This window comes from Haplochromis burtoni, unplaced genomic scaffold, assembly GCF_018398535.1.
Source record: "Haplochromis burtoni strain Fernald_Lab_line unplaced genomic scaffold, NCSU_Asbu1 Contig_219, whole genome shotgun sequence".
Lineage (NCBI taxonomy): Eukaryota > Metazoa > Chordata > Actinopteri > Cichliformes > Cichlidae > Haplochromis > Haplochromis burtoni.
Window position 1 is genome coordinate 1 of NW_024582580.1, and position 15706 is coordinate 15706.

Below are 15706 nucleotides of genomic sequence, written 5' to 3' on the forward strand. Positions count from 1 at the left end.
GACGGCTCCCCGGCCTCGAACGGGCGGTGGGGGTGTGTGGCGGAGGCGTGGCCCCGGGCGCAGCTGCAGGGGAGGAGTGGAGCGGAAGGCTCAACAGGGCGGCGCTGCGAGGCCGGTAAGAACAGCTGATGTTGTTTATGGACTGATGATGATCTCCCTCCGCTGTGTTTATAGTGAGACGAGGAGGAGCGGCCAGAGAGAGATCAGCTGGGCTCGTGAGCTGTCAGACTGTGAGACTGAGTCAGCTGTCATAACACAAAAGACTGAATAAATGTGGAAGTTGGCAGTACATACCTGTGTGTGCGTGTGTTTGTGCCTGGCGTATTCCACAACCGGGAATTTTCCTGGTGGGCCAAAAAAGGGGCCAAAAGTGCCACGAGCAATTTTTTGTCGAAGTCCAGCCCTGTACGCTGCTATTTAATTCAATTCAATTTTATTTATATAGCGCCAAATCACAACAACAGTCGCCTCAAGGCCCTATATAATGTAAGGTAGACCCTACAATAATACATACAGAGAAAAAACCCAGAGAATATTTTAACAATCATATGACCCCCTATGAACCAGCACTTTGGCAACAGTAGGAAGGAAAAACTCCCTTTTAACAGGAAGAAACCTCCGGCAGAACCAGGCTCAGGGAGGGGCTGGGCCATCTGCTGTGACCAGTTGGGGTGAGAGAAGGAAAAAGACATGCTTGGTTAGGGTTAATAACGGGTATGATTCAGCAGGGAGGTTTATTAACACATAGTGAGTGAGAAGGGTGACTGGAAAGGAAATGCTCAATGCATCATGGGAATCCCCCAGCAGTCTACACCTGTTGCAGCATAACTAAGGGAGGATTCAGGGTCACCTGGTCCAGTCCTAACTATATGCTTTAGCAAAAAGGAAAGTTTTAAGCCTAATCTTAAAATTAGAGATAGTGTCTGTCTCCCTACTACAGGTTTTATATTAAAAAGGCAACATGCTATTATTTAAGAACAATTCAAAAGCAAACAGAAACTAAGACGTTGTGTATAGAATAAATGATAACCTAGATGCAGTTTGTTACACAGCCTGGTACTTGATGCAGTTTAGTCAGCAGTTAAAGGACTTAACATCCAGTCAGTGAATATACTCTAAGAGATTTTCTATATCAACAACCCCCACCCCCCATTTTTTTTGAATTGATGTTTTATTTCATGAAACTGTAGATATCTGTCAGAGTAGAGTCTCTGTAGACACACAGAAACAGACAGCCTCTGTGTGCCAGGATGTATTTGATATGGTTTTTCATGCATTTTGTGTTTAGGTGTCTCTACTGGTTCATTTTGGGTGGCTTTAAATGTTTAGAAGTGTGAAAACCTATCCAAGAATTAACAACTGTCACATAACAGTGAAGCTGAGTTTAGACTGTACCAGGAAAAAAGGTGCTTGTCAGGATAAAACATGTCACTTATATCGCAAAACCTTAAAAATTCTAGCCATTTCATTATACAGTAAGTAACAGATGTTTTGACTTGTTGTCCCTACAGTGAACAGAAAACATATTCAGCGACTGGCACAGAGTCACAAATAATCCCTTTCAAGTGAGGACTATATCTTTTAAAAGTGACTGCTGAAGCAAACCCCTCTGCACAACCAATTCCAAGGCTTTAGCCTTTGGGATGCCACAGTTGATCCATAGACCTGAACAATACACTGTTAGCATGTGTGTACTTGTTTGAGCCCTTTGATCTTCTCCATGGGAATCGTGTCCATCATTTCTGGGAGAGCTACCCCCGCAGCAAACAGGCATTCAGAGAAAATGACTGCACAACTGAAGAGACTCAATAAACCTAGTCTCCCATTGAGAACGCCTGACCGAGGGTCCGTTGACTAGTGAGAGGCCTTTCTTTCACTCTCAGCCACCCTTGAAATATTTATCACCACAACTTATCGCCCATTGATCAATTATACAGCTGCCACGGGCTTGCGATAAATTATTAACATGCTCCTGATGAGTATCTCACCCATTGATTTTTGTCACTCCTTTGAGATGGATATACTGGATGGGATTTTCTCTCGCTTTCTCTTGACATTTGTCCAATCACCGAGGGGAGCAAACTTGAGCTGACATTTCTCTGACTTAAACAGCCACTCCTCATATGAGCAAGGCCAGCGGTGACTTTAGCCCACTGGAATTTTTGCAGCAACTGTTTTATTTAGTATTATAAATACAAAACCAATTCCATAAACTTTGTGAAAAATGTAAGCAAAAACCACAAATATGTAAGTGGCACAAAAAAAGAAATAGCCAGAGAAAGATTTTGAAAATAGTTGTGTTAATTGGCAATAGGTCAGTAACATGATTGGTATAAAAAAAGAATCATAGAGAGGAGAGCTTGTCAGAAGTGAAGAAGTGCAGGGGTTCACCATTCTGAAAAAACCCCCCAAAAACAAATAAGCTGTATCTACAAATAACAATTTCTGAATAATATTCCTTAATTTAAAATTGCGAGGATGTTAATATCTTATCATCTATAGTACATAATATCATCATTGCATTAAGTCAGGATAATCATGTCCATAAGTCATGGAAATAACTGCATGAGCTTAGTAATTTCTGGAATTGTTCCTGTCTGTGAACAAACTTGACTGTGTCATCCACACATCCATGATAAAGCTCTACCGGCTAAGAAGAAGACAATGTGTACATAAGTCTAGGTGTTGAACTGGCCTGCCTGCAGTCCAGACCTTTCACTTACTGAAAACATTTGGTAAATAATGAAATGAAAATTGTGACAAAGAAGATCCAGAATGTTAAGTAGAATCGTATATCAGACAAGGATATGCCAACATTCCTCTCCAGAAAGTGCATAAAAATTGAATTAACATATTTTTCATAAAAATGGTACATTTGAAATGTTTTATATCATGGTATCATGAGATTTGAAAATCATTGCTTACTGTTTTTCATTTAGATTTTACACAATGTCCCAACTTTTTGTGAATTGGGTCAACATTTGATGTCCATTTATTTAGTATTTTTGTTGTGAGTTGATCTGCTGATCAGTCTTTTAGTTCACAATGACAGAAAGTACAAAAATAACATCAAGAGTCAGTGTATTTCCATTAGAAATTACACTAATGTTTGATTTAAAGTGACAAAATACTACTAATAAGCAGTATTTTGGGACCAATAAGTAATGCCCTTCAGAAATAACACTTGCTCTCTGCTGATGGCAAAAAACATACTATTTGTAAAATTCATTCCTGGTGTACAGCAATGATGTGATAACTAAGTTTAGGAAACTGGAACTTTGACTCAAAGGGTAGATTAATAGATTCATAGAATATTTGATAAGCAGTTAGGAGGAAAAAAGTCTCCCCTTGAAGCATTTGTCTGCTCATTAAACATCTCCATGCCTCTGAAGTTTGGGAAAAAAATTTAACTGCTGGATTCAGGATACAGTAGCAGAAAAAAACCAAACTTTTTTTTTTAGTAGAGAAATTCTAAACAATAACAAGTATAAGCAAAAGATGCAGGAAGAATAATTTGCATGTTAAATACATTTATTACATAGAGACATTTATTTAAGCAAATAACATTTTCTTTTGTTGTTGGTTTTTTTTTTTTTTGAGCACACAGCAGCAAGTTCAATTACTAAAAACCCCTGTTGTCATAGCCACAGCAACCCCCACAGACCTCTTCTCGCATCAACATTTTTGAAACAGAGCTTCAATGAGTTATTGCATTCTTCTGTTTCTTACAGGAACACCCCCTGTCACCCGTTCATAATGGTTTCATCCAGTGCCAAGGCTAACATATGCCGGCTGCCACTAAGAGTTGAAGAGAGAAATTGAAATGTTACTTTCTTCATAGCCATGGCTTCTAGTTTCGACAGACTTCCCCTGCCAGGGGAAGATTGATTGCTGGGGAGATTGAGTTTGAAAGTCGGTTTTCACCGTGGATGAGGCACTCAAGATTAGTTTTCAAAATGATGTGTAGATGGTTTCAGATTTGGCAAGAGAAAGACTGGACAAAAAAAGCAGAACTTTTTGTCCTCCTTCACGTGTGAAGCAACTCAAAAGTGAATCCATTTTAGACGACTTCCACGCTCTTGTGTCTATTTAGTGAATGACAACTCACAGAAGACTTCTGAGACATTTTCTACTGTTATAGTTCAACCATAAGATGAACAATTTCATCCACAAGTACTATATGAAAAGTCCACTTGAAGTGTTTTAGTCCATAAATTTAAAAAAAATATTTTCTTTTGGATATATATATATATATATATATGTGTGTGTGTGTGTGTGTGTGTGTGTGTGTGTGTGTGTAGCCAGTGGACTAAATGTGTTCAGACAACTGCAGAGGATGTCAAGAATAGTCCACAAGGCATATTAAACAGATCAAAGACTAAGAGATTAATAGCAAGGCCCAGATGGAAAAAGTGTAATTAATGAGGAGCCTTGCAGCAAATTAAATAGACAGCAAAGTGATGATGGAGGTGAGTGTTGATCAATAACCTTGAATAGCAGCCAGTGGGAAGTTGCATGATACAATAGAACCTGGCCTGTAGTCTATCAGTACAGAAACATCCCTTGATGTAACAGCAGGGGAGTGTAGTTAGGGTGTGTGTGTGTTCCTTTTCTTGGTCAAAGACTTAAAAGTGTGAAAGTGTGAAATGTAGCTTTCAGACCTTAAATGGGCAATCAAGTCCTTATGCATTAATTTCTCAGTGATCAGCCCTTTCACAGGTATTTACATTCACTGTGAGATCAGGAGCGTTGGCCTCATGACCCTCTAAAAATGATAATTACCGGTTAGCTGTTTAATAAGAATTTGTTTAAATTTGTATTCACGACTTGTAGGTGAGCCTAATTGGTTGCAAAATAAAAACCGTTACAACTGAGGGATATCATAAGGGATTTATAAATTTTAGAAGGAAAGTATAACTTTATTTAACAAAGTAACTTACATACATGCTTACATACATACTACCGTATGTACTCACTGGCCACTTTATTAGATATACCTGTTCAATTGCTCATTATCACAATTATCTATTTAGTCAGTGGAGCAACTCAATGTATTTAAGCATGGAGACATGGTCAGGAGTATCTGCTGAATTTTAAACCAAGCATCAGAATGAGGAAAAAACTTTACGTTGACTTTGAGTGCTGCAAGATTTTTGGTGCCAGATGGGCTGATCTAAATATTTCAGAAACTGATGATTTACTGGGATTTTCCAATACAATTATCTATAAAGTTTATAGAGTAAAAGAGAACCAATCATCAGCAGGTCACTGCACTTTGCATGGATTCATCAAAATTGGACAATAGAGGATTGGAAGAGCATTGCCTAATCTGATGAGTCTTGATTTCTGTTGCAACATTTGAATGTTAGGGTCAGAATTTTACATAATCAACATGAGAGCATAGATCCTTCCTACCACGTTGGTCTAATGAGGTGGGGGATATTTTCTCAATACATTTGTATACCTGAGCATCATTAAAACACCACAGCTTATCTCAGTGTTACTGATAACCATGTCCATCCCTTTATGACTGCTATGTACCCATCTTCTGATTGCTGCTTACAGGGTAATGGACCATATAACAAAGCCCAAATACTCATATGGCCTACACATCTGATCTCAACCCAACAGACCATCTTTGGTACATGGTGGATTTAACACGGATGCCGAGCTGACAAATCTGAAGAAAATGTTTGATGACATCATGTCAATAGTGACAAAAATCTCTGAGGAATGTTTCCAGCACCGTATTTACCCACATTTATTTCATGTGGCCATGTCTTTGTGCGACACTGAAAAGATTAAAAGATGGTTTCTACATGCATGGCTCCCACCATGAAACATGAAGGAGGTGGTGTGATGGTGTGGGGGTGTTTTTCTGGTGACACTATTGGGGAATTATTTCAAATTGAAGGCACACTGAACCATCGTGGCTACCACAGCATCCTGCAGCAACATGCCAGCCCATCCAGTTTGTGTTTAGTTGGACCATCATTTATTTTTCAACAGGACAATGACTCCAAACATGCCTCCAGGCTGTGTAAGGGCTATTTGCCCAAGAAGGAGAGTGATGGAGTGCTTCAGCAGATGGCCTCCACAGTCACCTGACCTAAACCCAATCGAGATGTTTTGGGATGAGATGGCAGAGTGAAGGGAAAGGGGCCAACAAGTGCTCAGCATCTCTCTAGGAACTCATTCAAGATGGTTGGAAAACTATTTCAGTTGACTGCCTTGACCTACCTCATCGAGAGAATGCCAAAGTAGCAAAGCAAAGGGTGGTTATTTGAAAGAATCTAAAATATCAAACATGTTTTGACCTATTTCACACTTTTTTTTTGCCTACGACATAATTTCATATGAATTCATTCATAGTCTTGCTGCCTTCAGTGAGAATCGATAATGTAAATAGTCATGAAAATAAAGAAAAACTAGAGTAGATGTAATTTTAATCACTATATTCTTTTGGGGTTCTCATTGTGTAAAATATAGGGTGTTTTTTTTACATTCTGTATTTCTTACTGAACAAATACCATACTAAATCTATTTTGTAGTGCATGAAACATTTACTGTAACATCCATTTATATATATATATGCACTTGCACTTACCTTTTCTTGTATTGGGAAAATGCTTTTACAGCAAATTCCCACCACAGGCATTCAGTATGCATTACTGCTCATGTTTGCATCCAGTAGTAATCTGTTTTCTTGTTGCTCTTGTGCTTGTGCTGGTGCCACAAGAGACAGTACAAGGACTTATTATCAAAGCATTGCTGTACACCAGTGTGGGCAGTTTCTGTAATAGGGAACTATTTTCTTAGCCATGCTCATGGGCAGATCTATGCATGGAATTATTGGTCGTTGGTTGTGTCCCCCTAAAATATTCCTCCAAATGATTTTGTACAGATGCTGATTGTCCCCTGAGGATGAAGCCTGCAGATTTTGACAGTGCTCCGGTGTTGCATCTGGTGCCGCCATTTATAACTTGAGTGAATGTCTCAACTACAATAATGGAATGGCTCTAGCTTTCAAAAATCAACACTGCAGAAAAGACAGCTTTCTAAAGTCTGACTTTTATTCTGTGAAAAACGCAGGGAAGGCTGTCATCATGGGTCAAGTGCAGGTTAACCTGTCACCATTGCTTGCTGCCTACACTACACCCGACAGAGAAAATTGCAAGTCACCACAAAGTCACAAGCTATGCAGATGTTGGCAGACTATGATGGAAGCTACGATGAAAAAAGGGAAAATTCTGCCTCTGTACAGACTGGAAAATGGAAATGAACTTTGTAATACTGGTGTTGTGAAGGGTAATTGTCAAACAACAAAGCAGCTCCTATTATAGTTTTAACTATAGAAAGAAGTCAAAAATAACGATATATATATATATGTGTTCTTTACATGATTAATGCGAAACCTGTAACCTGCATAGTTTGAACAGACACAAATAACTTTGGTGACTCTGAACTCAAGTTTTTGCCAAATAGAACCATTTCTAACTAGGGCTGGGCTATATCATACCGTTCACGGTAATACTGGTGTAATTTTGGGCCTTTGTTTACATACGCACATGGCGGCGGACGCAGAATGAGAAGGGCGAAAGTGGATCATTGAATGAAACGGATGAACCAGAATTGGTTTGTAAAAATGCTGCAACTTCAGTGGTGTGGAACTGGTTTAGCTTTCGTCCGTCAGATACACAACAAAGCACTATTTTTGGTAGAGCATGCTAGCAGGCCGTCGTTATTACCGTGTTGTTTGGAAAATACGGCACACTTAAAATCAATCCTTTGATTTTTCTGAAAATCGACAGTGCCCCTTATAATCCCGTGTGCCTTATGTATGAATTCTGGTTGTGTTTACTGACCTCGAAACGATTTTATGTCGTACACGCTCGAAAATCTGTCAAATGTTTTAGTACGACTTTGCTAAGCTACGAACCCGCACCGCTTGATGGATTGTCGGAGCATTACGGCTATCGTAGGCAGGAGCCTCGCGGAGTGATACGTACTGTGCTTCAACATAATATTACCGTATTGTGTGTGTATAACCTCTTTTTAAGTTTTGTGGATATTATACATGGTTATGCTGAGGATATGTCGGCCAATTTCCACTGGAAATGCCTTTTGGTTAAACTGTCAGCAAGGAATTTGCATTTGCACTGTTAATTTTTTATATAACTTTAATGCACATAAAAAACAGCTGCTTGTTTAAGTGAAAATACATTGATGGGGTTTTTGCACTAATAAAGTTGTGGAGTTGTAAAGTATTTTGTCTAATGTCAATTATATCGTCAGTTATATATTTATCGCAAATTTTCAAGTGTATATCGTGATAAATATTTTTGCAGCCAAATTACATTCACTTTTAATCCTCTAAATTGCAGATTATAAAAATGTAGATGAAAAAAAATGAATTTTTAATGTACCAGACTTTCATTTGTTGCTGAAGATACAGCATCTTTGTTTCGCCAAATGAAACTTAAAAACACTTTGCCTGTGTCAGACAGCTTTGTTGAAAATAAATTACATTTCTTTAATTTTTTCTTTCTATCCCCTCTGCAGCAAACAGCAAAAAAAAACAAAAAACAAAAACAATTTGCACACCACAAACCACACAGTTGGTTTGTGGTTTGGACAGTGAAAAATAAATGGTGTGAAGCAGTGTTTGTGGCTGGTTAAGCCAAGGCGCTGCCCTCTTGTTGTTTTAATTAATTATATATTGCAGAATTTTTTATAGATCACTCTTTCTGCTTGCATTGGCATCTACAATTTTTATTTGATTCATTTTTACGTACGATACATCATAATTGACTCATGACATGAAAGTACATGTTATTCTTTGAACTCTTTCTCAAGTACGTGAAGCCTCTTTGCAACTGATTGCTTGCATTTTTGGGAGGGGGGCCCTCCCAGCATTACCTGTATGTTCCTGACATTTGATTCCACTCAGCAGTTTATTACCTTACAGGGACTGCAGCTCAAGGCTAGTTAAAGTGACACAGACAGGTTCAAGGCATGAAAAAGGTAGGCAAACAAGAAAAATCTTCACATATTTAATTCTCATATTTAAATTGGTTTGGCCCTTTCAATGGCTGCCGTTGGTGATATTTTATGCAGCTTTTGAAAACCTTAGCATTTGGCCTACCAGTAAGCATTCATATTCAGGTTTACTCAAACAAGGCAGAGAGAACAGTAGCGCTGACAGTAGCGTGTGAACTCAGCAGCTATCATCAATCCCCCTGTATCAGCTGAGCTATCCAGTCTTTTCAGATCTACTGAGATATTCCAAAATATTGATACATGAAAATGAGGGATGCAGAAATGTAACAAGGCTTCACCCATCACAACTCAAAAATGCATTATTTGTACTACACCCAGCGTGAGTCTCCATCCTGTGGACCTGTGACAAGCTCTACAAAATCATTTTGGTTTAAGCATTTGATTTAAGGTTTGCTGATCGTTTGGTGACACTATACCGACGCAAATGAGTTAAATCTACAGACCTGAGGCAGATTTTTAATGTAAAATGTTTATGGTAAATGAGATGGCTTTTGCTTCTGTTTTTGCACTGAAAAGCAAATTGTGACAAAATATTAATGGCTTGCCTGAAGGTTCTTCCAGTGTCTTTTTTTTCATTTTCACAATTTTTACAGAGGCACAGGAGCAAGTGAAAAAGAAATGAAGAACAGCTCCCCAGAGTGCTACTAGCTCTGCAGTGTGATATTCCCACATTAAAGACAGTATTGGTTTTGCCCATTTTCATGATCAGATGATAAATTCTGAAAATTAAAAGTTTCCTGTAATAATGATCCAGTTTGATTTGCGCATTATATTTCAGCTGATCCGCATAAGAATGGATTTGAGAAATTGGATGTTTCGACACGGAATCCTGTTTCCTCGGGGGAGTAAGTGATCCACAAAATCCCAGTGCATCGAGAGATAAACAGAGAGGAAAAAAAGGAAACTGAGAGTGTGGTGTAGGGGGAAAGGAAGGAGTGTGACATAGGAGTGCATTTAAGCTCCAGTGCCTCCCATCCTGTGCGTGTGACCGTGGTGGATCTGAAAACCTCAGCTTCGCCCCACAGCAACAGAAAGGAGAGGAATGTTCTTGGGGAGACTAAATTTAGACTCAATGTCCTGTACCATCAATCCCGATTAAGCTAACTGCGTAACTGCACTCGTTGTGGGAAGAATATGGCTCAGTGTTGAATCCGGGTTACATAAGTGTTTGGACCTCCATGGCTTGGAAATGAAGGAACTTTGTTTCTGAGAGCACTGTATAATGGCTTTCTACTTAACTATGCACTCCTTCATCAGTGTTTGTATGCCATGTCTAAATAAGTTCAGTAAAATGTCAAAAAAAATTAGGTAACACTTTACAGCATGGTCTATAATTAAAGGTCTAATTCTCCTGTAACTAAATATAATTTCAATGTATTTTATTTGAAATCACAAAATAATTATATTTGCCTACAAAGGTTGTTACACTTGAACAAGGGGGCAATAAATCAGATTTTAACATAAGAAACAAATAAAAAACTACAAGTCAATTTAAGTGTAATACATGTCATTTTATGTACAGCATAAGAAAATTTAAGTAATATTTATCAATGAGTTCACAAGATATGTTATGTCCAACTACTGTCTTTAAACCTAGCTTGATCACACCACAGTGGCAAATTATGCTGACCACATAGCTGCGTCTGAAGCAGGTTACGTTCAGAAATTCTATCTGCAATCATCTGTAAGAGCCACATTTTCATCTTTCGATGAATTATGTTCTAATACTGATACAGATTTTATAGCAGCCCAAGCTGCGTGCCTCACGTTGCATTCAGGTACAGAAAAAAATGTGGACATAAATATAGTTTTATGTTTAGTTCTGAACTGCTGCCAAGCCAATTTTACACTGCTGGAGTTGAAAATCAATGTGGAGTTGAAAAGTGATTAGTGTTTGTTAGTTTTTGCCACAGAGAAAATTTGCTCAATCAAATGAGCTTCGCTTTGTTTTGAGGAGTGATTTTAATGTGTCTGTCATAATGGGACAGTCTCAAAACTGAATGCATTTCTTAAATATCGAGTTTTAATAGTTCAGTTTATATTTTGAGAATTCTTTCACATTAGAAAAAAAGGCACAATGAGAGCTCATAAGTGATCAAATACATATTTATTCTTATATGAATTTACACGATGAACAATTTTCTGCAGCATTTCTCTCTTGCTTTATTTGCAGCACCTGTGTTGCATTTTGCTGTAATAATATTGTGGATTCTTCATTTCAGTCTATAATCTGTTCCTCTGACTGAAGTAGATTGTTGATTTTGTGGCAAAAAATAGCCAAGTGATGCATCAAATGCCTCGCTGAAATGTAAAGTCAAACTGACAAAGACGATTAATAACTACCACTGTGATATCTGAAATCTGTCTAGGGCTTTAGGTTTGTAAAGCAAATTGACTCAGAGAAAACTTGATTTTTCAATTTATTTCATAATAAACCCCTTTGGATTATACACAGGCCAGTTTACCATTTTTATGTTTTTTATTTTCGGTTTGTATTTTGTTTGTTTTTTTAATAGTGAGCCAAGTTAATGACATCTGGAGAATCTGGCTTGGCAATATTTTGTTGAAATGAGCAACTTCTTCCCTGAAAAATACAACACATTGTCTGATGTTCGTACAAAATGTTCATACAAAATATGTGTATGCTGTTTAGCATTAATCAGATGAGGAATTTAACCACACCAAGTGTACCAGTGCAACTTCATACCATCACTTGCATTTGCTTTTGAGCGCACAAGGTTGGGTGGTCCTTCCCCTCATAGCCCAGAGGATTTGGAATCCATGATTGGATTAATTGGACAGATCACAGGACAAGAGTTACCCACAGGCCATCTTCATTGATCTCCACCCCAGAGATGTGGCAACATTTGTGAAACATGATAATTTTCTTTTGTTAGCATGTTGGCATTTACTTACTTACTTGTATTTGCAGATGCTGCAACAACATGTGTCTGTTTGCAGTGGAGTTCCGCCTGAGGGCTTGAAGATCATGGCCATTCAAAATTTTAATGTTCACAGACATTTCTCCAGCTTCTCATAATCTTTCAACAAAACTATTTACAGAAGATGATGAAATTCCAAATTCTTGACACTTTCACAGTGGAAGCCTCCCCTTTTTTACTTCTGCAAACTCGTTAGTGTGTTGTTGTTTTTAAAGATGCCATTTTTATACATAATTATGTTACAAATTGCCTTAATTATAACCCAAAGTCCAAAAATGTCAGACTAGGCTGAAAATCAGTATTGGATGTCTATGATCTTCTGACCCTCAGGTGGCACAGCTTTAAAAGGGGAAATGGTTCTGTCATGGAAATCAGTGCATGGGCTCAGGAACACTTACAGGAATCACTGTCTGTGAACACAGTTCACCGTGCCACCCAGAGATACAGATTAAAGCTCTTTCATGCAAAGAAAAGGACAAAACAGGAATATGTTCCAGAAATGCCATGGTAATTTAAAATGGACTGAAGCAAGGTGTAAATCTGTTTTGTGGTCAGACAAATCAAAATTTTAAACTGGTTTTGGAAAACAAAGACTCCGTATCCTCTGGACTAAAGAAGAGTGGGACCATCGGGCCTGTTATAGCACACTCGCTTCAGAAACCTGCATCTCTAATGGTATGGGGGTGCTTCAGTGCCTATTTAGTTTTTTTTTGCATCTTGCATATCTCACATCAGTGAAATGTATTCACAGTTTTTAGAACCAAGTGTATGCTGCACCTTTCACAACAGCATTGCTTCAACAGTCCAGGTGCTGAAGAGACCTGCCTGCAGTAAGAACTATTCACAAACTGAAAACATTTAGTGCGTGATGAAACAGAAAATACAACTAAGAAGATCCGGGACTAGACCTGGGTCTTCTTTGTTTAGAAAAAAGTAGGTACTGATCTCTTTAGTTCCCAGATATTTACAGATTGTTGTTCAAAGGAAGGGGGCATGGTACATAGTGGTAAACACGGACCTGTCTCAACTTTTTTGAGATGTGTCAGTGCCATCAAATTCAAAAGAAAAACAGGTAAAAGTTAAATCTTTTGATATATTTTCTATACTCTATTGTGAATAAAATGAGATTTCCAAATCAATACACACATTTACTTTTTAAACAGCATCTCAACTTTTTTGGAATTAAGGTTGCATTTATGAAATCTTGCAATTATTGAAAATTATTTTTCAATAAATTTTGAAAAAATATTTAAAAAATTTCCAGTCATCCATTGCTTGATTTCAAAAGCAATAAAAAAGACATTTGATTTTTTTTAATATAATGAATAAAATTTCTTAATTTCAGTATTTAGTATTTTGTCTTTCTACTATTCTAAAATAAATATGAACCTCATGGATGGAAAAAGCCAGTAAGTCAAAGTCAGGGTTGTCACGTGGGTCATGTAGCCTTCAGAGTCATTGAGCCCTTAAGTCAGAGTCATGTCAGCAGGGCTCAGTATTCAGGGTTGTGGCTCATGTAGCCTTGATACAGTTGCTGCAGTAAGAGTCTTAGTGAGCAGCTTAAATGTGTGCTGTTAACATATAGAATAGTTTTTTAACATGTTACCTTATAAAAACACATCTCAAATTTCTGTGCTGCTATATCTGTGCAGCGCAGCTAGCAAATGTTACTAACCTTCTGAACTATTGCGATGTTCCATGATCCGACATTGCTGTAAAAAACAGATGGTTGATTGGAGCTAACAGAGATGACGCGACTCTTCCATTCAACACCTCTCATGCCTACAAAGTAAGGATGCATTGCTATGGCAACCAAGGAAAAAAAGCTTTAAAAGAAGTGGCAATCCTTGTATTTAGACCAACAGCATGACCTTTTTTCTAAACCTGACCCAGTAGTTTTTAATGGCGATCTCTGACCTCTGACCACGCTAGTGGTGTGGTAGTTAGCGCCACAGCACGAAGGTCCAGAGTTTAAACACACCATCTATCCGGAGCCTTTCTGTGTGGAGTTTGCATGTTTATGTGGGTTCTCTCCGGCTTCAGTTCAAAGTTAGTTTAATTGGTCATTCTAAATTGCCCGTAGGTGTGAACGGTTGTCTATGTGTTAACCCTGGGACACACTGGAAACCTGTCCAGGGTGTACCCTGAGTTAGGCTCCAGCACTCCGACAATCCTGATAAGAATAAGTGGAAGTATAGAAACTATGTGGTAAATCTATGACACGTATCACTCAAATTTTTGTCTGTGCTTTTATATGTAAAAAATTTGTGGAAATAGAAATGTGGAATTTGCTTTTTAATAGTGACAATTTTTTGTGTGTACATAGACATGACTTAGTACATAAGAGGCTGGACAGGTGAAAGAATGTGTTCAGGAATATAAAAAATTCCAGTGTAATTCATGTTCAGAGACAGGAATGAATAGATGAGAACATACTCCTGTGAAACTGAGTTGTACAAATTGAAGAAAAAAGAACACTTGCTGCTGAGGACAACGCTGTTGTAATGAAAATGAAATATCTCGAACATGTATTGAAAAGTCAAGAAACCAACAGCAGACCTACAACATCAATGTAAGGAGTGTCAAACAAAAGGCAAGGAGGCCAGAATCGGCCCAGCAAAGACTCCAATCTGGTCCACTGAATGACAATGAAAAATGTGAAGGAGGGCATACATGTTGGACTTTCAGGTGTATTTTCTAAATTTTTACAAGCAACCCATTTCTTGCTATACCAAATTAATTCAGTGATAAATAAAAAAAACTTAGCACGGGTGCACAGCGGTTAGCACTATTGCCTCACAGCAAGAAGGTCCTGAGTTCAATTTCACCATCAGGTCGAGGTCTTTCTGTGTGGAGTTTGCATGTTCTCCCCATGTTTGCATGGGTTCCCGTCTGGTACTCCAGCTTCCCCCCACAGTCCAGAGACATGCAGTTAGTGAGGATAGATTAATTGGAAACTCTAAATTGCCCACAGGTATGAACGTGAGTGCGAATGATTGTCTGTGTCTATATGTTAGCCCTGTGACAGACTGGTGACTTGTCCAGGGTGTACCCTGCCTTTCACCCCAAGACAGCTAGGATAGGCTCCAGCCCACACACCACCAATGGATAAAATAAATTCCTGTTTTTTTCTACTAAAGAAGTTTTAATAATGGATCTGCAGTAAATTCATTTCTTACAATTTAATCCCAAAGAGTCAGGCCGACAGCTTTCTTTCATTTGCTACAGCATCATTTCTTTTTTATCACGTAGAAACCTGAGCCATGCTGTTGAAATGACAGCTTTTCTTATATTGAGATATCTTAGGGATTAAATGAGTAGTTAAATTTCTTCAGATTGACAGGAAAGAGATTTTTACTGGCTCGGCCACATCCCTGATCTATACAGTGATACACTTGATTTATTTATTTCTAATTTGCTTTTATTATAGTAATTTTGATATTTTGAATGCATTTGATCATTTAATTTTTTTAAAGCATGTTTCAATTTGCATTTGCTTTAATTAACCAGTCTTTTAGGTTTCAGAAGTAAATTTCAATAGACTCGCTTGTAATTGCACATTAAACTCTTCTTAACTGCTCAAATTTTACAAATTTTTATTCTATGAAATGCAGTACACAAGCAGCTGAGACTGTTTTTTTTTTTTTGTTTAAGTCTATATATGTAGTGATATAAACGTTGCTCTATTTTACTCATGTGCTATG